We start from the raw sequence: 26,268 nt of genomic DNA, 5'->3' as shown, positions 1-26,268 counted from the left end.
TTAGGCAATGTAGCCATTGGTCTTCCCAAACATGCTCACTGGCTCAAGGTTTTCATAGATTGTCATTGCAGTTGTATTCTGGCAGATGAGATCGACTTTGGAGTCTTTCTGGGATCTGATAATATCCAAAACACACTGATTGAGGAAAACATTCTGGTCCTGAGAGAAAAAAGGAGAGAGTCAATGAGCACCCAAAGGACCTTCAAACAGATCATCCCCATCACCAACCACCCAAACTCCATCCCACACAAGGGCAAACAGCAAGCATGTTTTAAGAGGTTAACAACATTCAGGTAAAATCTGAAATCACAGACAGCAAGATTTCTGCATCAGTGATTCTCAACCCAAGAGGCACACTCTCTCCCGCACTCCCCACGGGGACATATCAGAATCTTGGGGAAGGGCAAAGGAAAGATGTGGAGAAGATGATACACAGACATCCAAAAACTAACAAGCCCAGCAAGATTTCCTGGGCTAGGGAAGCTGCACAGAAGAAGTAAATCTAATTCTCAAGAGAGAAGGTGGGATAAAGGGGTGATCAGGTGAAAAGCAGTGAGAACCACATCAGGATCTGCAGGTAGCCATTCAAAAAGAAGAGGACGGGTTGGGGTTGTGGTTCATTGGTAGAGCGCTTGCCTAGCATGTGTGAGGCACTGGGTTCAATCCTCAGCACCACATAAAAATAAATAAATAAAAGTATTGTGGCTATCTACAACTAAAAATACATTTTAAAAAAGAAGAAGATGAGGAGGAGAAGGAGGCAGTCTGGCACTGTGGCACATGCCTACAATCCCAGTGGCTTGGGAGGCTGAGGCAGGAGGATCATAAGTTCAAGGCCAGTCTTAGTAACTTAGAGAGGCTAAGTACCTTAGCAAAACTCTGTCTCAAAATTAAAAAAAAATACAAGGGGCTGGGGGTGAAGCTCAGTGGTTAAGCACCTCTGGATTCAATCTCCAGTACCAAAAAAAGAAAGAGGTGTATGCCAACACAGAAAGATAACCATAATCCTTTAAGAAAAAAAAATCATGAGGAAGCACTATGCAGAAAACAGGATCCAAAGACTTTATTCCATGTGAGTGAGGCTGTATGCATACTGACGTACAGGAAGCAGCCTATAAAGTCAGATTCCAGACTAGACACATTGACGGCTTCCAGGAAGCAGGTTTACAAAGAAAAGGTAAAAGAGAAAACTATGTTCTACAAACTCCTATACTGCTAAATTTTTTTAATATGACTAAGTATTGTTTTCAAAACATTAAAAAAGAGACCCCCCAAAAAAATCCACAGGCACAAGATTTATGTATTTCTCAAAAGAATATAAAAGACTGAGAGGTGAATCTATATAATTATAGCAGAAAAATGAAAAATCTCTAACATGGGAGGTAAATTTCACTCTTTTCACTCAACCACAACAGTTCACCTTGAAGCACACAATGTACCAGGCTTCCAGAACATTCCCTGCTACACTCAAAAACATGGTGCATATTCATAGGGTTCTAAATTGATAGTGGGCAACAACCTGACACAAAATTAATATTCTGCTCTCATCTTGGTCAAGGTGCTTCGCCCCTCCGAGGAAGGGTAGTCTCCACTATATTCTGATGAGAATGTGCCCTGAAAATAGTTTATCAGGAACATTTCAGGGAAAACAAATCCAACAGTCCTGCACACATTCCCTGGTAGACACTCAGCGTTCATGTTGTTCCACTGGTCAGTCACCTCTGTAGCCCTGACAACGAACTTGTGTTCTCTAACAGTTACGGGGCTGGGTGGGGACAAACTGCTGCACTGAGGCCTAAACAGCTTCATGCTAGTCCCTAGCCTCCATGTTTGAGAAGCCTGCTGTGTCAGCTTACTTTAAAGATGGTCAGATCTTCTTAGAAACAAAGAGTGAAAGGACCAGTTTTATAAGATTAACACCTGGACCTGGAAGTTTGGAGACTTGACAAAGATCACTTGATCAGTCAGAGGCAGCACAGAGAAGAATCCAGGTAGTTCCAGGACTAGGATCAGTACCACTACATCACCTGTATCAGGATGCTTAATTCCAACTCAGTTTAGGATTTGCAAAGAAATTCAGGGTTACTCTACCCCCAAGGGCCAGAAAGATCTGGAAGGGTGAAATATTTTAACATGAGCACGTGACACAATGTGACCTTCCAGAAGCGGGAAGGGCGGGGTGCGGCGCCCACCACGGACCCTGGCCTCACCTCTGTCTGCACCATGAGAGGCCTATGCATCCGAAGGTCGTACACAACGCCGTACACGTCCACCGTGCTCTCGTTCTCTATCTGATAGATAAGACGGTTGATGGCAATGAAAGTGCCCGTCCTTCCAACCCCAGCACTGAAAGAAAAGGAAAGAAGCCCATCACCAGGGTCACCGCATGCCCCCGTCTGTGCTTATTTCTTGCTCTTCTCCACAGTCACCATTGGAGGGCCATGGCCAGGATCAGCAAACACGGGCCCAACTGAAACCTCAGCAAGTCAGGCTGCCCTAGCTGGAGTCTGGGGCCTGAGACCCAAACTCGCTTTTGAGTTAAATGTCTTAAATAAAACACCGTGCCAGGGTCCTGACTTACCCCACTCCAGTTACTACCCTAACCTAGGAGAACAAGTTTTTATTCCCTCATATGAATAAAGATCTTCAGCTTTGCAGGCTGTAATACCACTGGAGCATCAAAGCAACCATAAATGGTATGTAAACCAGTGGGCCCAGCTGTGTTCCAATGACATTTCATTAGTAAAAACAGGCCACAGTTTGCCAACAACTACTCAAGCACCTTGGAGCTTTGGAAATAAGTCCAGATCTTTCTTGAATTTATAAATGGCTGTTGCAATCCCTCTTACGCGCTGTTTTTGTGAGCTGCTCATAAATATATCCTTACATGTGAAACGGTCACACGTGAAGTGCCATTTGCATACCTGCAGTGCACCAGAATGGGTGACTCGGGAGGACTCTGCTTCATGTAGTCATGAACAAGGTATCAGAAGTTGATGAGCAGGTCGGTGGTGTCGGGTACGCCATGGTCCGGCCAGGAGGTGAAATGGAACTGACATAGCGGGTGACTCTCGCTGGTCTGGATCTACAAGCCAACAGAGGGCTCAAAGTCAGAGAGAAGGCTGATTGACATCACGAAGGCCAGTCAAGGGGAGCAGAGCTGGCACGCTGCATGCTGGGGACAGACCGACAGGCACCGCAGCAGGAGTGGCTGTGACTAGAAAAGGACTTGGCAGAGTACGACAGCTGCTGCGGCTCTAGGACATCCTTCATCTTGCTCGTCAAATCCTCACAACATGTGCAAGAGGGAGGGTTTAACAGCCCTCCTTCCAGACGAGGGAAGACAGGTCAGAGGAAAGTGAGTGGCTTCCCCAACATGCCCCTCAGATGCGGCCGAGTATCTACTCCTCCTGCCTCGAGGTCAGATCTTTTCTTCCCCTTCCGGTTCCTGGCCAATGAAGGACTTGCATCCTTGAACCTGTGAAGCCAGAATTAAGGACAGGTAGTTAGTGTAGAAATAGGGAATCGGGTCAATTCGAGGAAATGGAGGCCATGAAGCCATCTGCCTTTGGAAGTTGGAGACTGCCCCTGGAAGAATGGAATGTCAAGGATCTCCGGAGCCCATTGATGACCAAATTTACCTGCCTTTATCAAGGACTGCAAGCAAGGAGATGCTAATTAATGCCCCCTGGGCCCTTACCTGCCTGAATCACCTTGGCCCTCCCCCTGCCCATGGTTTCTCAGTAATGCAAAACCAGGCCTAGTCATGTAGGCAGGAAGGAGAGAGATAAGGGAGGAGAGAATTGGAGAACAAAAGAGACTTTAACCTATAAAAGATGTAGGGTGCACTCACTTCTGGGGACTTTTAGAACATCAGCCATGGCCTCCTTCTCCCTGCCAGGAGAAGTCTGTATTATTCCCTTTAAATAAACCTGCTTAATATGCTTGCCTTGGCGTGCTTCTCTAGTGCTTAATCTTCAACATTAGAAGAAGCAGAACTCGTCACCGGTAAACGGCGGTATCAGATTTGGAGGTCTCACCGAGATTTACGCCAAAGTAAGTAAGCTTCTCTCTCCACACACCCCACATCTGTTTGAGGTGCATCTTTCTTTCTGTCTCTTTATTTTTGGAGGGCAAAATGGGCACCCGTCGGCTACTTAAATGCAGTTAGTGCAGCCGCCATTCTTAAGACTCGGGTGAGAGGTTTCCCGGCCCAGGCAAGTTCCAATCACCTGCTCTGTAGGCATGTTGGACTGTGCCGAAGCTGTTTCCTACTTTTCTGTCCAGGCCTGGAGCGCAATTGCCGCCAGTACACAGTGTCCCTAGTCCTGATCTGCCCAGGATGCGTGGAGGTGGAGGAAGGGTTGGAGCAACTGCGGGGTTCTCGGCCCGGGCTACTCTCGGGTGGACCCCAAAGGTTCCTTCTCCGGACTCCCCCTCCCGACAGCCCTGAGGGGTATCCAGGGTGATCGGTAGACAATGGCACTGAGGGAAAGCGCCAATCACCTTTGCCTCCGTATGGGCCGCACAGTGCACAACACTCCCGCAAATCCACTTCCTCCTGGATGCTCCCCTTCCCTTGCCGGTCAGACATTAGGAATTCAGACTGTAGAATTAAGGCCTGGGATGATTAGTATGAAAAGGCCCAGGTTCCCTTTGTTCGCATAGTTAGCCTTCACTAGTCTAGACATCTGGAGTCTCCCCATTACTGTTCCCATGCTTAAATGTGCTCATGGTGTTCTCTTTAAGCTGCAAGAGGGAGGCATTTAAAAACCCCTCCCGTGTGACCCTCCAAGCAAAGGGTGTTATACGCCTAACAACCAATAGATGTCCCCTCACCCTCCGGAGATTCCTTTAGTTTACAGGGCAAGAAGATAGGTAAAAGGCACACTTTTTACTTTTGTCATCATTTTTCATAATTAGGAGTTTATAGTGGCAGGGAGGAAAGCAGTAATGCCCTTAAGTCTGAATCCTCCCAGGGTCTCTAGCACAGGGCAAACTAGGACCCTCGCACTTTGCCGAAGAAGGACAGAAATAACTTTGGCAAAGCCAGGCAGTGAGAGATGGGTTTTTCTGGACCGTAAGGAAGCTCAAAGTTAGGGAGACGTCCCTAATACTTCTAACTCAGAAGGGAGCTTCTCTCTCAACAGTATTGCCAGGTTCACCACTAGCCTGCATACTGCTAAATTGCAAGTGATCAAGAAAAGTGCCTTTCATATGTTACCATGCTTGACAGCAATAATCTCTACCATGAGAGGAGAAAGTCTTGAGGAATCGCCCACTAAGGGAGAAAAATTGAGGGAACCCTCCCAACTTAAGATAGACAAAAATTTAAGGAGGCTTTTGGAGGATCCTAATAAATATTGAGATGTTTCAAAACTTATGCCAGGTATTTGACCTCACCTGGAAAATTATGCTATTAACCATCTAGAGCACAGGCAGTTCCCAGAAACCATCCTAACTGGGATTCAAATAATGAGTAGGATGCGTAAAAAAACTATTATGCAGCCTTCAGGAAACTCCTGCTATTTTCATGGAGAGACTTAGGAAAGCAATAAGAAAACACACCACTCTGAATCCTGAATCCATAAAGGGCCACCTACTTTTAATGTATAAATTTATCATTTAGTCAGCCCCAAATATTTAGAGGAAATTACAAAATTGGCACGTGGCCCTGATCAATTCTCAGATGATCATCTCCAGCTTGCATCTTCCATTCTTTAATAAATATCAAAAGAAAGAAAAGGGAACAAATAGGCAAGAAAAAGGACTTATTAAAGATCATTCAAACTGATAGAAACTTTTAATGCCTTGCAATAGTCCATGCAATTTGCCCATTTTAGGAGTTAAAAAACAAACTGCCTAGTCCAAGACCTTAGAATAATGAAGCAGTAATTTCCCCCATCCTGTAGTTCTTAATCCATACACTTTTATCTTGGATTCCAACTGCTGCTTTGTATACTAAGTTAGATTTAAAAGATGGCTTTTCCTGTTTATGCTAGACTCTGAATGGCAATTTCTGTTTGCCTTTGAGGAACCAGATACTGTATCTCAACTAACCTAGACAGTATTGCCTCAGGATTTAAATGGTCCTCACCTGTTCCAGACAATCCTTAGCTAAGGACTTAACAAAATTCAGAGATAAAACATTCTGTGATTGTTCTCCAGTAAGTAAAGTACATCCTTTATGTGCCTCCACCCAGGAAGGAATATCAAAAGGCCATTGCAGAACTCCTAAACTTCTTAGCGAATAGGAATTATAAGATCTCAAAAAATAAAGCTTAATTATGTCATCAACAGGTTCAATACTATAGGAAATAGCCACCATAGGACAATTCTGCCCCAGGAAGGGGCCTTACCTCAAGCTCCTGTCCTCAGCTTACCTATGAAGCAAGATTTAACCTGTTTGTCACAAAGGGGAAAATAAATCCTGGATAGACAGCCATAGGCAACTCAATAAACAATGGCATATCTCAGTGAGGAACAGCAAAGTAGCTTCATTCTCAAAAGTAATGGAAAATAAGGTCTCAGAATTTTCTTTGACATCCAACCTGTCCTGATGAGATGGCTAAAGTGCCTTAGGCACAAGGTTTCTATTAAAACCTGTTAGATCCTTCCAGATCTCAGTCAAGGCTTACATTGAAATGTAAATAGGAAGCCTAAAGGCTCTGTAGGAGACCGGTCTCAAACCCAAGGAAAAAAAAAGGTAAAAAAGAGCCTTACCTAAACTCCAGCAAAAGTAAATTTTATGGTGCCTTACTAAAGTAATTAACGGCCGTATCATTTTTCCAGGACTCTTGTTTTTTTTAATTCTATATTTTTTGAGCTCATGATTTTTTTGATCAGTTCTATTTTTTATTCAACTAGAGTTCTTGAACATCTGTTACATTGCAATGGAGATTCACCTGTAAAGTTACAAGGCCTTTGATTTTGTGTTATTTCTTTGTCGTGCTGTCTGATGTCATGTCTTGTCTGTATCAAAACTGAGCGCTCATAAAATTAAAATTTAAAAATGGATCCAAATACTTTTAATTCATGAGATTTAAAGGTTCAATTCAAATTGGGTAAACTAATGAAAGTAAAATGTCTTTGAAAATAACTCACAAGTCTCTAGGTGGTCAAGCTAATAAAATATTGATGTTAATAAAATGCCTAATATCAATTGTTTCTAGGACTTTTCTTCAACAGGAAAGAGAGCAAATACTGTTCAGGACACTTGTCTGATTTCTTGGCTTTTACAGAATAAGTGAATTAGAGTTAACATGTATGGGATTACTCAAATGTGTTTGTAGAGACATCTGATTAATTTGCAAAGTTAAAATGCTAATTGTTAAATAACATCAAGTACACTTAACTCCTTAAATTCCATGGGGTATCATACTTAAACATTATTGGTGTTTTCATAGGTTGGTAAATAAAAGGGTTTAAACTTGCTTTGTGTCATCACTAAACTAAAAACAAAGTTACTAAGAGTTATGTCCTAACAAGTGCAATTCTGTATACAAAGGGTCCCAAAAGTTTCAACTATGCTTCAATTAGAGTACTATAAACAACGAAATATTTAATCTTATTAAAATAGAGTAATTTATCTAAATTCAGAAATTTCATAAGAGTTGTTTCAGAATGTGAACAAAAAGGGGTCAACAAATAGGAAAGAGAAAATAAAAGGTTCTGGGTATGGAAATATATTTAGTAAAAGGAAAAAGGAAATGTTTCTGGGTAAGAAAGTGCTTGTGTGATGAAATACATGAGGGTCTAAGTAAGTGCTAAGAAAGTCTGTGTAAGTAAAGGGCAAGTTTCAACAAGTTTGTGTGAAACTAAGTTGGTTGTATGTATGTGAAACAGCTAAAGCTATTTAAGGTTTTTCCTAAGGTGAAATACTAATGTTCTGATATAAACCAAAGTTTTATCTATATGGTAAAATGACAAGGATTTCTTAGAAACACTAATTTACTCTTAACTTTGTGTCTATTAAGTTTTTTTCTTTAGAACAATTAGTCTTAAAAATTGGGGTTTATCCAATTATGGTTAAACAACGGTTAGAGTATTGTACTATGTTACAGAGTCTAAATTTTTCTTTAAAAACTAAATTTGGTAAAATAAAAGTGTCAAGGTAATTGTGAAGTGGTCACTAGTTGTATATTAAATGTGTTCATATTTTTCAGGTATACAAGTTTTAAAGCAGGGAATTTATCAAGCTGCTATTCTCCAGATTAAACTTGTCTGTAATGGTAATTTTAAGCTTATAATGAGTAAATTTTATTGGGGATTAATTTCTATCATTTAATGTTCTATTATAGGACCTGTTATCAATAGGGTATATGTAAAATTGGTTATGTTTTACACTGAGATAAAGAATTTCAGAGGGCGGGCCAAGATGGCGGACTAGAGGGCGGCTGCATTTCACGTTGCTCCAGGACGCAAGATTCAAAAGAGGAGATAGTGAGAGACTTGGGACCAACTCAAAGCTGCCGGTGAGTCTCTCCTGTTGGGGAGGCGTCCCGGACGGGGCGGTAGCCCTGGAACGCAGGGAATTTGTGAAGTGGAGTTGCTCGGCGAGACGCCCCTCCCCCCGCTGGAGCATTAAACACAGACAACTGGGATCATCGTAGAGGAGGCGGCTCAGCACAGCGCTTGGACTCGAGCAGCCGCTGGGGCTCCGGGCGGCTGCCTGGGGAGGAGCTGCGTGGCGAGCTGTTTGGACCGAGAACAACCGCTTCTGAACACCGGGGGGTTGCCTGGAGGAAGAGGAGGAGCGCGGCGGGATGCTTGGTCTGGGAGTGACTGCATCAGAGCCACAGGCGGTTGCCAGAGGAGGAGCTGTGTGGTGAACTGTTTGAACTCAGAGCGAGTGCTCCTGAGTGCCGGGGGACTGCCCGGAGGAAGAGGAGGAGCGCGGCGTGTTGCTTGACCTGGGAGTAACTGCATCAGAGCCGCGGGCGGTTGCCGGAGGAGGAGCTGCGTGACAAGCTGTTTGAACTCGGAGCAGCTGCTCCAGAACACTGGTGGCCTGCCTGGAGGAGGAGAGCAGTGGGACGCCTAGTCTGGGAGTCACTGCATCAGAACCACAGGCGGTTGCCAGAGGAGGAGGCGAGTGGTGAGCTGATTGGACTAAAAGCGACCGCTCCTGAACACCGGTGGCCTGCCTGGAGGAGGAGCGTGGTGAGTCACCTGGTCTCGGAGCCACCGCTCCTGAACACCCGGGGGGCTACCCCAAGGAGGTGGAGGAGGAACAGGGCGGGTCACTTGGACTTGGAGTGACTGCCTAGGGCTACGGGTGGTTGGCGGGAGGAGGAGGCCCGAAGTGAGTTGTTTGGATTCCTAGTGACTGCGTCGGAAACCAGGCGGCTGTCTGGAGGAGGAGGTGTGTGGCGGGTCTCTGGGTCTCGGAGTTATTGTACGGGGCTCCAGGTGGTGGCTCAGGGAAGGGGCTGCATAGCCAGGCGATTGGTGTAGAGCAGGGTCCCAGGAGCTAGGTGGCTTCTTGCTGGAAGAGCCGCACAGAGACACGCCTAGGGGCGGAGCGAAGTTTCCAGGGCGGCAGGCAGATTCTCTGGGAGAGGCAGCCTAAGGAGACTCGCCTGCGAAGGGTGAGGCTCCCAGGCCCAGGACGTAGGTCCAGGCCCCTGGGATCATTGCAGAGGAAGACAGCCCAGCCCAGGTGGTAGTTGTAGATTGAGGGGAACCTCTAGGAGGGCAACGGACTAGCGAGACGTCCCCACAGAGTGACTCTTCCCGGCCGGGGGAGGTTTTCCCACAGGGACGGTAAAGCCAGAGACATATGCACAAACAGGCCTTGCCTCAGCCCACAGCCTACTTCCCCATTGGATGACCATTGGTCAACAAGTGGAGGCACCTCTGCCCACTAGCAGGGAATATACGCCACCTGAGGGTTACCACACCTAGAGAGGCAGCTTCTTCGTGGAGCTCTGCATAATCAACCTCCTCCAAGACTTCAGGCTACTGAAGGATAAGAGGGGATATACTAGCAATCTTCAGGGACATTATAAGTCGATAGAGGAAATCTGCAATATCTTAATGACCCACTGATTCCTGAACAATATGAGAAAACAAGGGAAGAAAAGGCCCCAAACAAATCTAGATGTTACATCAATAAAATCCAACGACAGCATGGCAGAAGAAATGACAGAAAGGGAGTTCAGAATGTACATAATTAAAATGATTAGGGAAGCAAACGATGAGATGAAAGAGCAAATGCAGGCATTGAACGATCGCACCAATCGACAGTTAACAGAGCAAATTCAGGAAGCAAAAGATCATTTCAATAAAGAGTTAGAGATATTGAAAAAAAAACAAACAGAAATCCTTGAAATGAAGGAAACAATAAACCAAATTAAGAACTCCATAGAAAGCATAACCAATAGGATAGAACAGCTGGAAGACAGAACTTCAGATATTGAAGACAAAATATTTAACCTCGAAAACAAAGTTGAACAAACAGAGAAGATGGTGAGAAATCATGAACAGAATCTCCAAGAACTATGGGATATCATGAAAAGGACAAATTTGAGAATTATTGGGATTGAGGAAGGCTTAGAGAAACAAACCAAAGGAATGAACAATCTATTTGAAGAAATAATATCAGAAAATTTCCCAAATCTGAAGAATGAAATGGAAAATCAAGTCCAAGAGGCTTATAGGACTCCAAATACACAAAATTACAACAGACCCACACCAAGGCACATTATAATGAAAATACCTAACATACAAAATAAAGACAGAATTTTAAAGGCGGTGAGAGAAAAGAACCAAATTACATTCAGGGGGAAGCCAATACGGATATCAGCAGATTTTTCAATCCAGACCCTAAAAGCTAGAAGGGCCTGGAACAACATTTTTCAAGCTCTGAAAGAAAATGGATGCCAACCAAGAATCTTATACCCAGCAAAACTTACCTTCAAATTTGACGATGAAATAAGATCATTCCATGATAAACAAAAGCTAAAAGAATTTACCAAAAGAAAGCCAGCATTACAGAACATTCTCAGCAAAATATTTCATGAGGAAGAGATAAAAAACAAAGAAGCAAATCAGCAAAGGGAGGAATTATCCTAAAGGAACTGTCAAATAAAGGAGGAACCAAGATGTGTCAAAAATTTTAAATATGAACCAAATGACTGGGAATACAAATCATATCTCAATAATAACCCTGAATGTTAATGGCCTGAATTCATCAATCAAAAGACATAGACTGGCAGATTGGATTAAAAAGAAAGATCCAACAATATGTTGCCTGCAAGAGACTCACCTCATAGAAAGAGATACCCATAGACTAAAGATGAAAGGATGGGGAAAAACATACCACGCACATGGACTCAGCAAAAAAGCTGGAGTATCCATCCTCATTTCAGATAATGTGGACTTCAAGCCAATGTTAGTTAGAAGGGATAAATAAGGACATTTCATACTGCTTAAGGGAAGCATAAATCAGCAAGATATAACAATCATAAACATCTATGCCCCAAACAGTGGCTCATCCATGTATGTTAAACAAATCCTTCTCAATTTTAGAAACCAAATAGACCATAACACAATAATACTAGGTGATTTTAACACGCCTCTTTCACCACTGGACAGATCTTCCAAACAAAAATTGAACAATGAAACCATAGATCTCAATAACACAATCAATAATTTAGACTTAACAGACATTTATAGAATATACCATCCAACCAAGAGCGAATACACTTTCTTCTCAGCAGCACATGGATCCTTCTCTAAAATAGACCATATATTATGCCACAAAGCTAATGTCAGCAAATACAAGAAGATAGAGACACTACTTTGTATTCTATCAGATCATAATGGATTGAAGTTACAAATTAATGAAAGAGTAAAAAACAGAAACTACTCCAACACCTGGAGATTAAACAATATGCTACTATATGATGAATGGATAACAGAAGATATTAGGAAGGAAATTAAAAAATTCTTAGAGGTAAATGAGAACAAAGAAACATCATATCAAAATCTCTGGGACACTATGAAAGCGGTACTTAGAGGAAGATTTATTTCATGGAGCGCATTTAATAAAAGAAGTAAAACTCAAAAAATAAATGACCTAACACTATAGCTCAAAGCCCTAGAAAAAGAAGAACAGAGCAACACCAAAAGTAGTAGAAGACAGGAAATAGTTAAACTCAGAGCTGAAATCAATGAAATTGAAACAAAAGAAACAATACAAAAAATTGACAAAATAAATAGTTGGTTCTTCAAAAAAATAAACAAAATTGATAAACCTTTAGCCACACTAACAAAGAGAAGATGAGAGAAAACCCAAATCACTAAAATTCGGAATGAACAAGGAAATATCACAACAGACACGACCGAAATACAAAACATAATTAGAAGCTATTTTGAAAATCTATACTCCAAAAAAATAGAAAATTTCGAAGACATCAACAGGTTTCTAGAGACATATGAATTGCCTAAACTGAACGAGGAAGACATACACAATTTAAATATACCAATTTCAAGTAATGAAATAGAAGAAGTCATCAAAAGCCTTCCAACAAAGAAAAGTCCATGACCAGATGGGTTCTCAGCCGAGTTCTACAAAACTTTTAAAGAAGAACTCATTCCAATACTTCTCAAAGTATTCCAGAAAATAGAAGAGGAGGGAACTCTCCCAAACTCATTCTATGAAGCCAATATTACCCTGATTCCTAAACCAGACAGAGACACATCGAGGAAAGAAAATTTCAGACCAATATCCTTAATGAACATCGACGCAAAAATTCTCAACAAAATTTTAGCAAATCGCATACAAAAACATATTAAAAAGATAGTGCACCATGATCAAGTGGGTTTCATCCCAGGGATGCAAGGTTGGTTCAACATCAGAAAATCAATAAATGTCATTCACCATATCAATAGACTTAAAGTCAAGAATCACATGATTATTTCAATAGATGCAGAAAAAGCATTTGATAAAATACAGCACCCCTTCATGCTCAAAACACTAGAAAAAATAGGGATAGTGGGAACATTCCTTAACATTGTAAAGGCCATCTACGCTAAACCCATTGCTAATATCATTCTAAATGGTGAAAAACTGAAAGCATTCCCTCTAAAAACTGGAACAAGGCAGGGATGCCCTCTTTCACCACTTCTATTCAATGTCATCCTTGAAACTCTAGCCAGAGCAATTAGACAGACCAAAGAAATTAAAGGGATACGAATAGGAAAAGAAGAACTCAAACTATCCCTATTTGCTGATGATATGATGGTATACTTAGAGGAACCAGGAAATTCCACCAGAAAACTTTTAGATCTCATAAGTGAATTCAGTAACGTAGCGGGATATAAGATCAATGCACATAAATCTAATGCATTTTTATATATAAGCGATGAATCTTCAGAAAGAGAAATTAGGAAAACTACCCAATTCACAATAGCTTCGAAAAAAATAAAGTATTTGGGAATCAATCTCACAAAAGAGGTGAAAGACCTCTACAATGAGAACTACAGAACACTAAAGAAAGAAATTCAAGAAAACCTTAGAAGATGGAAAGATCTCCCATGTTCTTGGATAGGCAGAATTAATATTGTCAAAATGGCCATACTACCAAAAGTGCTATACAGATTCAATGCAATTCCAATTAAAATCCCAATGATGTACCTTACAGAAATAGAGCAAGCAATTATGAAATTTATCTGGAAGAATAAAAAACCCAGAATAGCTAAAGCAATCCTTGGCAGAAAGAGTGAAGCAGGGGGTATTGCAATACCAGATCTTCAACTCTACTACAAAGCAATAGTAACAAAAACGGCATGGTATTGGTACCAAAATAGAAAGGTGGATCAATGGTACAGAATAGAGGACACGGACACAAACCCAAATAAATACAATTTTCTCATACTAGACAAAGGTTCCAAAAATATGCAATGGAGAAAAGATAGCCTCTTCAACAAATGGTGCTGGGAGTATTGGAAATCCATATGCAACAGAATGAAACTAAACCCATATCTCTCACCATGCACGAAACTAAACTCAAAATGGATTAAGGATCTCGGAATCAGACCAGAGACCTTGCATCTTATAGAACAAAAAGTAGGTCCAGAAATTCAACATGTTGGCTTAGGACCAGACTTCCTCAACAGGACTCCCATAGCACAAGAAATAAAAGCAAGAATTAATAACTGGGATAGATTCAAACTAAAAAGCTTTCTCTCAGCAAAGGAAACTATCAGTAATGCAAAGAAAGAGCCTACAGAGTGGGAGAAAATCTTTGCCAATCATACTTCAGATAGAGCGCTAATCTCCAGAATCTATAAAGAACTCAAAAAACTCTACACCAAGAATGTAAATAATCTAATTGACAAATGGGCTAAGGAAATGAATAGACACTTTACAGAAGAAGATACACAAGCAATCAACAAACACATGGGAAAATGTTCAACATCTCTAGTAATAAGAGAAATGCAAATCAAAACCACCCTAAGATTCCATCTCACCCCAATTAGAATGGCGATTATCAAGAATACAAGCAACAACAGGTGTTGGCGAGGATGTGGGGAGAAAGGTACACTCTTACATTGCTGGTGGGGCTGCAAATTAGTGCAGGCACTCTGGAAAGCAGTGTGGAGACTCCTTAGGAAACTTGGAATGGAAACACCATTTGACCCAGCTATCCAACTCCTTGGCCTATACCCAAAGGACTTAAAATCAGCATATTACAGAGATACAGCCACATCAATGTTCACAGCTGCTCAGTTCACAATAGCTAGATTGTGGAACCAACCTAGATGTCCTTCAATTGATGAATGGATAAAGAAAATGTGGTATATATATACAATGGAATATTACTCAGCCATAAAGAACGATAAAATTATGGCATTTGCAGGCAAATGGATGAAACTGGAGAATATGCTAAGTGAGATAAGCCAATCTCAAAAAACCAAAGGAAGAATGATATCGCTAATAAGTGGATGATGACACATAATGGGGGGTGGGAAGGGTTAGTGTTGGCATTGGAGTTGGGTTTAGGGAGGGGGGCAGGAATGGAGGAAGGAAGGACTGTATAGATGGAGGGGAAGGGTGGGAGGGGTGGGGGGGAATGGAAAAAATAACAGAATGAATCAAACAACATTACCCTATGTAAATTCATGATTACACAAATGGTATGCCTTTACGCCATGTACAGACAGAGAAACAACATGTATCACATTTGTTTACAATAAAAAAAAAAAAAAAGAATTTCAAACGTAAATGTATTTCTAAACATTAGAGCCTGACTTGTTTAAAGGTCAAGTTTGTGAAACATGAAAATATTTTGCCACTTTGACACACGATAGGAGAGTTAAAAGCTGTCTCAGCCTTTCTTTGATTCATGTTTTAAGATACAATGTTAAATTGTGTTAATTATAAAGTTTATATAAACTCAGGAAACAGTATATGTAGACTACTTCATGATATTTAAGGAGGAAGCAAAGATCAACATCAGAATTAGAATACTTAAGATCTGTAAAGAGCCACGCCTTACCTGAGATAAGGCTCTGCCTCCAACCTTACTGCATGTTAGAGTGACTCCAGCTTATTTTTTTTGTTAGTCAGACTTCAGCTTATTTAAAGTTATAGTCAAAAGATTGGTTTTTTGTTGTAAAATTACTATGATCTCAAATAGGGAATATAATGTGGTTCTCAGTCAAAATTCAAGATAGCTATTATACAAGCAGAATATATTGTTACTCTTGCTAATTTCATTTTGTAAAACTGTTACCTGTTAATGTTTTGCAGAAGTAGCTGCTTCAAGAATACACAACCTAGGTAACTTGTGATAATCAGCCATCACCTAACAGATAGTGGTAACAAATACCAGAACAGATAGTGGTAACTTCCAGTACTAATGCAGACTCCAGTTAGATAAAAGGGTAAATAACTGTAAAGTTATGGACATTGAAGTTAAAGCCCAGTACTCTTACTTTATGACTGGTGAGACTGGCTTGCTGGATGATTAAGATCAAACTTAGAAATTGGAATTAAATACAGAAGGCAACATAGACCAGTATTTGAAACTTTTGCCCTCAGTCAGCCTGAACCCATGAATAAGAGGACTTCTCTAAGGAGTGCTGCAACTCTGGGTCACACAACCTCCTGATCAAGGAGATTGTTGAGACTAGAGGATGAAAAATCACTCAGTGCATCTGCTGCAGAGGAGGGTCATGGAAAAAGGGAGACATCCCTTAATGCTTCCAAAGGAAGTCACCTCATCAAGGAGACCCTGCCTAACCAATGGTACTGGAGGAACTAAGAAGCTGCTCTTAAGTTCTGTATGAGTGGCCCCTGTGGGGAATCAGCTGACTCTTTAACAAGACAGGAACCAGGTCAATTTGACCAGCTTGATCTTAGACACCCAGCAAAACAGTTAAAACCAAAATATAGCCATTCTTGGGCATTTAAAAGAAATAATAATTAAATGTAACTTAAGATGTACACTTGTATTAGCCCACAAGAATAAAGACTGGAAGCTACAAATGAAAGAAAGATCCTTCAGCAAATGTGCCTGAAAACTATCAAGAGAAACTGCCAGAAGTTTTTAGTAAGTTTAAGGCCTGCAGACCTTCCTAAGCTACACAGTAGACTTAATCTATGTTTGCTCGTATGATTATCTAGCCCTGAAAGACCCTAAGACCCCCTGTCCAAGGAAGAACTCACGTAATCACTGGCTGCAAAAGCAAGAGGCAGTTTATTGTTATGTTACACAGGCGCCTGCGGGTGCTCAGCGAAACCTCAGCCGGAGCTTCGGTGAACTGGCACACCGGGCTTTGGGGTACAGGTTTTTTATAGGGTAAAGGGGCAGGTTTCGCGCGCGGTAGGCAACAGGTTTCTTATTGGTTATTTTGAATCCAGCATTTAGACATCCTTGGAAAAGCCATAAATTTACTTTAACTGGAGAGGGGGGATGATAGATAGAGACACAGGTTTTCCCAAATTGCCCGCAGCACGGGTCGTAAAAATGGTAAAGAATGTATAAACACAGACCTCTCCCATCTTATCTGTGAAGCCCAGGGGAGCTGGCCCGAGAAGGAACCTTACTAAGGATAACCCTGGGGGTGGGGGGTCAGAGCGGCTCAGAACTTAAGATAACATGCTTCACAAGCCATAATTTTACTTTGTCATTTACAGTCCTTTGTTATCTCATCCTATTTACTCTGTCCTTGGTCAGGAATCTGGGATCAGAAGTTTTACAGGACAGTTTTATAGTTCCTGCATATCAGCTCCTGTTAGTTCAGACATGCTCTGACTTTCCCAATTATCCTGCCCCTTTCTTAACTAAATTTTCAGATAAATTCCTTTAACATGCCCCGTTAATGATTTTTCTTTTTCTCTTAAAATCGGCCTGAGCTGATGGGGCAGGGGTCTTTTCAGCCCTAAGTAACAGAAGTATAGAGCTCTCTACTAAACACAGGTTATACCAATAAAGGGATATTTTACAAGAATCAAATGACATTAAGTAGCTTAACTATATTTTCTGGGGACATCTATGACATTAAGAGTTAAATGTTGTGTTTACATTCCTGATAACCTGGACAATGTTAAAATTCCCAAATAAAGGCTTTGTCCTTTCCAGCCTTTGCTAGGTCTAGTTATGGGAACAATTTCTCAGTTCTTCCACCGCCTGGTGAGAGATTGACTTCTGTCATTTTCATGATACTCAGTGGCATGTTCCAGATGCTGCAACATTTACTTTTTACTAATCTCATTTCAGTACTCATGTCTTTTTGTTCTTCTATATAGAAGCACCCATCCCCAGATGACTTTACAATCTGCTCTTCCCCAACCAGACTTCTACCTTGGACCCCTCGATTGACCCGATTTTTAAAAAAAAGGAACTCCAAACTGCTTGCCCCTCGCTGCCCCCTTTCAGCTTCGAAGCAGCCAGAACGACCGACGCCCCCTTTTCCTTAAAGCAGTTAGGAGTTCCTATAGCTAAAGGGGGGAATGAAGCCAGAATTAAGGACAGGTAGTTAGTGTAGAAATAGGGAATCGGGTCAATTCGAGGAAATGGAGGCCATGAAGCCATCTGCCTTTGGAAGTTGGAGACTGCCCCTGGAAGAATGGAATGTCAAGGATCTCCGGAGCCCATTGATGACCAAATTTACCTGCCTTTATCAAGGACTGCAAGCAAGGAGATGCTAATTAATGCCCCCTGGGCCCTTACCTGCCTGAATCACCTTGGCCCTCCCCCTGCCCATGGTTTCTCAGTAATGCAAAACCAGGCCTAGTCATGTAGGCAGGAAGGAGAGAGATAAGGGAGGAGAGAATTGGAGAACAAAAGAGACTTTAACCTAAAAAGATGTAGGGTGCGCTCACTTCTGGGGACTTTTAGAACATCAGCCATGGCCCCCTTCTCCCTGCCAGGAGAAGTCTGTATTATTCCCTTTAAATAAACCTGCTTAATATGCTTGCCTTGGCGTGCTTCTCTAGTGCTTAATCTTCAACATTAGAAGAAGCAGAACTCGTCACCAGTAAACGGCGGTATCACCTGCGCCTCCTGAGAGCTTCAAAACCCCACTCCTAAGCCCACCTGGAGACGTCACTGACCACAAAACCAAAAGTAATTTGCCCAAATAAAACCACGAGGATCCACATCTCCTAATTGATCAGGTCCTCCAGAGAGTCCAACATAGGGACAGGCAATTAGCAAGCACCAAGTGTTATGGTTTGATGTGGGTGTCCCCCGAAAGCACACATGTGTGAGAGTGCAAGGAAGTTCAGAGGAGAAATGACTGGGTAAGGGAGTCTTAACCCAACTGTGAATTAATCCCCACAGCGATTAACTGAGCGGTAACTGAAGTAGCAGGGTGTGGCTGGAGGGGGTGGGACTAGGGACGTGCGTTTGGGGTACATATTTTGTATTTGGAGAGTAGAAATTCATGCTCTCTGCTTCCTGATCACAATGCGAGCTGCTTCCTCTGCCACACTCTTCCGCCAGGATGTTCTGCCTCACCTGGTGCTCCAGGAGTGCAGCAGCCTTCTATTGTCGCCGCCCGCGGCAACAATCCCACGGATATTTATTACCTTTATCGGAGGTGGACTGGAAACTGAGCTACTTCTATTATCTTTCTCTTTAGTGCGCTGCTTTCTTGCTTGTTCATTAGTTTATAGAGGAAGAGAGGCTTACTTGCTTTTAGAGGAAATTTTAGAGGAAGACAGGCTTTGCTTAGAGCTTAGAGGAAGAGAGACTTTGCTTATCAGGAGAAGAGACTTGCTACACTTTCAGAGAGGCTACTATTATCAGAGAAGCTATTTCTTAAAGGTCTGTTGCTTCTTCTTAGAGGTGCGTCCTGCATCCTGCGATCTTCATTCTGCGAGCTGCAACCTGCATTCTGCAATCTGCCATCATCAACCCGCAACCTAGAGGTGTCTGCTTAGTCCTCCACCCAGCAATCTATCAGAGGTGCTGCTTATCTTCCACCCAGCAATCTATCTCAGAGGAGCTGCTTATCCTTTGTGCTTCCTATAGGTGTGTGTCTTATATACCTAAGGCAGCCAATCAGCTTAGGATTAGCACAATTGAAGCACGCCCCTCGGTACCAATCAAGAAAGAATGAGGAATATCTGTTGACTGCTAGCACAAAGGAGACATTAACTAATCAGGCAAAAGTAGATCACACCATGTTAACACTAGCTATGCGCCACCTCTTGGCTCAACGCCAGCCGCCATCTTAGGGGTACCCAAACATGTTTTCTGCATTCTATGGATTAAGACCTCTGAAACGGTGAGCCCTAAATAAAGCTTTCCTCCTCTACAGTTGTTCTGGTTGGGTCCTTCAGTCACAGCAGTGAAGACACTGACTAAAACACCAAGCAAATATTTACAATTGTAGGGTTTTAAGAAAGGATCCACCACTCCCCCCAAAAAAAAGTCCATGCCAACATCTAACAGATAGTAGAAAGCGGGTTGTTACAACAGAACTAGTTACTACGCCTACTGATTTCCTACCTCTGGCCAAACATGTACTTTGAAGGATCAGAACTGCCCCAGCTAGGGCCCCCAACTGAGTACTGGCCTCACCACCTGTACCCACAGATGGACTGCAGGCATCTCCATCTCTCTTACGAATGCCATCCTTTCAGGCTAATTTTTTACTATGAATTTATTTTAAAAGCAATGTCTTTACATTAATCAAAATTTGGAAACTAGTTGGAAAAAAGGACAGAGCGAGGTGAGAGGATACCCAGAAGCCTCATCACAAATAAACTTAACATCCCCAAATTTCATCAAAAGTATTCATCCAAGGAAAGGGGAGAAGTAGAAGAAGAGAGAGAGGGAGAGAAGAAGAAATCCCAGAAAGGAATACTTCTGACTGTTATTTCTGCAGAGGGGCTCAGGTTAGGGGTGTTGGTAAAAGGAAATTGTTAGCTCCATTAATATTCTCAATTTTTAAAAGGAGAATGTATCAGTGCATTTTGTGTAATCAAAAAATAATATTTTAGTAAATGCCATGTGGTATCCTGGATTGGATCCTAGAATAAGAGAAGGATTTAGTGAAAAAACATGAAATCTGAATAAATCTGGAGTTTAATGAATGAAGCAATAACAGCAATCGCAATCATTTTAAATGATGTGGACAATTTGACCCACAGTTTCCCTCCACAAAGGCAAACTCCAAGAAGTAGAAACAACCAGGAATAAGCCACTCAATTTAAATGGGCAAAACATACAGAAATAAGCATGAAATATTTCAAAGTTGGTAACAGCTTTGATGGCATCTCCAGGGGAGGAAGTGAAATATTAATTGAGGCTAGAATCTCTGAGACACAGCAATAAGCAAAGAAGTAGTATTGCTTTTTTTCTAATATTTTTTAAGTTGTCGACGGACATGTTTTATGTCTTTTTTTATTTACGTGTGGTGCTGAGAATTGAACCCAGTGCCTCTCACATGCGAGGCACGTGCCTTACCACTGAGCTCCAACCCAGCCCCTAGAACCAGTATATCTCATACAGCGCTTTACCTGTGACTTACAGAACCTTCGAGGATGATACTCCTTGCAAACTAGAATGTAAACCCCCCCAATGCCCATGAGAGTTGGCACCACTGAATCTACTGCCAGGCTTTTCTTTCACACACTGTTCATAACATGCATTAATTTCATCTCCTCGTGTGTCTCACTCACATTCTGTTCTGACATCTCATGGTAATTACTGTCATCCCTCAGCAACCATGGGGGCTCCTGGACCCCATGGATATGAAAACCTGTGGATGCTCAAGTCCCTTAAATAACATGACAAAGTGTCTGCCAAGACCTACACACAACCTCCTGAACATAGTCATGCACAAAGTTTCAATGACAGACCACACACAGGATAGTGCCTACTGCATGACCTTGGTGTGCAACAGTTTGTACCATCAGGTTTGTGTAAGTACCTTCCATGATGTTCACACGCTGACACGCTTCTCAGAACCTACCCATCATTAAACAACACATGACTGTACTTTAAATCACCTCTAAATTACTTATAAAAAGGCACGCTTATACATTGCTGGTGGGGTTGCAAACTGGTGCAGCCACTCTGGAAAGCAGTGTGGAGAATCCTCAGAAAACTTGGAATAGAACCACCATTTGACCCAGCTATCCCACTCCTTGGCCTATACCCGAAGGACTTAAAATCAGCATACTACAGTGGTGCAGCCACATCAATGTTCACAGCTGCTCAATTCACAATAGCTAGATTGTGGAACCAACCTAGATACCCTTTAACTGATGAATGGATAAAGAAACTGTGGTACATATACACAGTGGAATATTACTCAGTCATAAAGAAGAATAAAATGATGGCATTTGCAGGTAAATGGACACAGTTGGAGAATATCATGCTAAGTGAGATAAGCCAATCCCAAAAAACTAAAGGCCAAATGATCTCTCTGATAAGCAGATGATGACACATAATGGGGCGCAGGGGGAGGGGGGCAAGAATGAAGGAAAGGTGGATTGCATAGAGAAAAAAGAGGGGTGGGGATGGAGTGAGGAAAGGAAAAATAACAGAATGAGACAAACATCATTACCCTATGTACATGTATGATTACACAAATGGTGCGACTCTACTTTGTACAACCAGAGAACAGTTGTACCCCATTTGTGTACAATGAATCAAAATAAATTTTAAAAAAAAGGCTGAATGTATCTCTGATAAGTAAATGATGATACATAATGGGGGGGTAAGGGAAGAATGGAGGAACATTGGATTGTGTAGAGGGAACTGAGGGGTGGGGAGGGGCAGGGGGAAGGAAAGATAATGGAATGAGACAAACATCATTACAACTATGTACATGTATGATTACACAAACAGTGTGACTCTACATTGTATACAACCAGAGAAATGAAAAGTTGTACCCCATTTTTGTACAATGAATCAAAAAATAAAATACGGTTATAAAAAAATTACCAACAAAAAAATTTTTAAAAAAACAAAGTACACGCTACATAAACAGTTGTTATACTGTATTGTTTAAGAATGACCAGAAAAAGACTTTTATGTATCTTCAGTACAGATATAACTTTTTTTCTACATATTTTTCGAACCCAAATTGGTCAAAGTCATGGATTTAGAACCCAGAGATACAGAGGGCCAGCTGTATATATAGTATGCAGCCATCATTACAAATAACTGAGGAACAATAGAGTAAGCAGCTCAGCCGCAGTTTAGTTAGCCTTTCTCCAAAGGCTAGGCATGGGCACGGTTTCCAAATTTTTCATCCATTATAAATAATGCTGAGATTCACCTTTCAGACTAACGAGCCTGTATTATTTCTTTAGGGCAGAGACTTAAACTTGGAACCAGATGATCAAACAGAATAAACTGCAAACAGTTAAACCCATTTACCCAGCCATCAGGAGGGATCACTGTCATTTCGTGGCACTGCCTCTATTTCAAACACTATTTTAAAAAAAGAAGAAGAAGAAGAACATATAAACTTGACTTCCTAGAATGCCAGCACAATTTAATTGGATTTGTGTTTGCAACTTTGGGGGGAAAGAGATGCAATGTGAATAGGCCCTGGAATCCTGTTAATGTAACTCTTATCAGCCACTCCTAACAGCAATCAGCACCCCTGGTGACATATTCCCAAAAACCCAAAAGGCCTCAGTCTGTGACAAAAACTCCCTCAACAAATCACCTGGAAGAGTGAGGAAAGAATTACTGATGCAGGGCCATGCTCCTAAGACTCATTTTATTCAGGAAAAAATTAGGAAATTTCTCTCCAGAAAATAAATACAAGGAGTTGCCTTTGAGTATATTTACATAAGGATTGTTTTATTCTGGGGGGGGGGGGGGGAAAGCAAGCAAAAATGTTTTTCCCAAGGCAAAAAATAAAAAAGAACCTACTAGTTAACATCAACCTAAAAAGTACACCCCGAAATTAGTAACTGGTGATTTTTTTAAGGTCTATCTTATTTTCACCTCTTACTTACATTTTTCACTGTGAAATCTCTGATGGTCCATTCCGGAAGAACAACTTCGATGTCATTGCCACAGTGATATCCCCATAGTCCTGAGCCTGCTTGGAAGACCAGTACTCCTCACATTTGGTCTGGAATAAAATTGCAAAATTGCACTTTTTATGAAAAGACTCAGATCATACCAACTACCATCATTAAAGCTTCACAAGGAAGACCAGGTAACAGAAACCAGCATCAGGGACAGTCCCTTAGCAGGGCTCTGGGTTGACCCTTTCTGGCTTTTAATGTAGTATTCTTGCTAACTCCTTTAAAATTAGGAACTTTCTCATAAAAATCCAGACTTTTTAAAAATCTGCCAACACTGGGTCATCACCTCATTTCTTTCCTTCCCTTTTAAGTTTTACCACTGAGGAACACCCCCAGCCCTTTTCATTTTATATTTTGAGACAGTATCTTGCTAAGTTGTCCGGGCTGGCCTAGAACTTGTGCTCCTCCTGCCTCAGCCTCACAAATAGCTGAGATTAGAGATGTGCACCACTGTGTCCCGTGCAACCATCGTTTCTGCATGAAAACTGATTTGGAGCCAAGCACCAGCTGTCTCCTGACTCGGGACACAGTCCCCTTTGGGCACTCCACGACTGCTCACTGAGCTAAACTCAGGTTGGCCCATAACCCCAAGCAGCCCCAAGAAGTGAGAACTGCTCCCAGCGTGTGCTAATATACCCCATTTGTAATCCAAATACAGACACCAGGAAAGGGGATCATGGATAAATCACTTTGAGATCTTCAATTTCAAAAAAGTTGGTGAGCAGATGTGAACAGAAATCAAAACCAAGAAACAACTCCTATTCAAGAACATCTGAATTCCCATTTGGCAAACATCTTACACACACGCGTGCGCGCACACAATTTCCCAAGGTGTGTTCCACTGCTCGTGGTTTCAAACTTGACTGATAATATCTGACTTATTAGGGAGGTTTGTTTTCTTTTAAAAACAAATGCCTGGGTTTCCCCTCCAGAGACGCTGACTCTGGCTGGGGAATCTGCTTTTTTTAAGATCCTGGTGTTGGCACCACTATTTCAAGAAAGAACTGAGGACTGGGACACATTCTGACATGGATTTGATTCCCAGCTCGGTCCCTTTCCAGCCAGATTCTGTGACTACTCTGTGAGCAAGTTATAAGGTTCTTTGAGCCTCCATTTCTCCCTATATAAACTAAAGATAATACTTCCCAGGGTTGATATAGGAAAAGAGTAACAAATATGGCAGTAACTTAGGCCCTAAGCAACTTAGTGAGATCCTGTCTTAAAATAAAAACTAAAATAAAAATTTAAAAATTTTTAAAGCTGGGGTGGCTCAGTGGTCAAGCACCCCTGGATTCATTCCCTGATGGGGGGCGTGGGGGGATCATGCAATTCTAATGCAAAAAATACACTGGCTTCCTTCCCCTTTGACCCAACCAGTAACACCCACTTCTACCCTAACCTAAGATGAACAATGGCCCATCTAAATTCATCTTCATGTTCTCCATACATTTAACTGTCATTTTAGCTTGTCTAACAGTTATGATAAAGTTCCACGTACAAGGCCCTGGGCTCAGCAGTACTATAAAGTTTATCTGCATTCATTAAATGAATCTTCTTCCGTGTCCTTGATAGTCTATTGTCCTAATGCGACAAGGACTGCAGAACCCAGCCTGTCTACCACAAGCAACCCAGTGCAGGCCACCATCACCTGCCGACCTTGTGACCCTCCCTCCGCCATCCCCACCCGCTAGCACAGGAGTTTACCCACTCTTGGAGCTGGTAACATCTGGTAACTTTATGTTTTAAAGAACTACTTGATGATTTAGCCACATTCCTAAGACACAATACTAGGTTAAAAGAAGAGGTTTAAAAAGCCTCTGTATAATTTCTACTATGAAATAATAGTCATATGTGTGTGTGTGTGTATGCATTTATACACATTCACAGAAATTTTAGTTTTTAAAAAAAAAAAAAAAACAGAAAAAAAGAACAGTGAGCAAAATAAGAGTTTTACTTGCCATCCAAAACTTTTTTTAAGAACTTTTTTTTAAATGACACCTGATGAGTTTCCACTATCACCCAGGATAGGACCAACTTGAAGTGAGTACCGTGGACATCAGCTGCATCACCTGGCACCTGGCCAGAAATGCTGTTCTCAATGAGAAACGGGGCAGAACCACCCTCCAGGTGATTCTGAAGGACATGCAAGTGTGAGAACCGCTGGCTTAAGGAATCAATTCCTATTCCTCAAGAAATAAGTCTACATTTTTTTAAAATCAAGAATGCAGCTCAGCAGTACAGCATGTGTTTAGCATCTGCGAGGCCCTGGGTTCAATTCCCAGCAACAATAGCAAAAATTCATTGAGTAACATCCGGCACAGAAGTTTTGAATTTAGCACGTTTTTCTATCTTCCTCTTATCCATTTATGGAAATATAGAATCTTATTACTAGAAGAAATCTTATTGTTGATGGAAACAATAGGAGGATTCCAGCCACGGGAAGAGTTGCTACTGAAACTTATCTGGGGATAAGACTGAGATTTTGCTTCAAGAAAGGGCGTCAGTGCTAAAAACTAAGTTTGAAAATCACCGAGTCGGTGGAATCTCTAAGCTCAGAGATGAAGAAGCCATCTACTTACTGACAGGGTGGGCTTGCTCACATGCACATAACTGATTGTGGACAGAGCTACACATCTCTGTTAGTTTAGATATGCAGTGTCCACCAAAACCTCGTGTGTGAGACAATGCCAGAATTTTCAGAGGTGAAATCATTAGATTATGAGGTGTAAGCTAATCAATGGGTTAATCCA

General features: G+C 41.7%; 1 pseudogene; it reads right to left on the bottom strand.

Annotated features, from left to right (window-relative positions):
• LOC124975861 (receptor-type tyrosine-protein phosphatase eta-like) lies at positions 1-23,562 on the bottom strand (annotated as a pseudogene).
• Between the last annotated feature and the right edge of the window lie 2,706 nt (positions 23,563-26,268).

The sequence above is a fragment of the Sciurus carolinensis genome, unplaced genomic scaffold (genome assembly GCF_902686445.1).
Source record: "Sciurus carolinensis unplaced genomic scaffold, mSciCar1.2, whole genome shotgun sequence".
In the NCBI taxonomy this organism is placed as follows: domain Eukaryota; kingdom Metazoa; phylum Chordata; class Mammalia; order Rodentia; family Sciuridae; genus Sciurus; species Sciurus carolinensis.
Note: the sequence above shows the minus strand (reverse complement) of the source record. Positions and strands in the feature narration are given on the sequence as shown.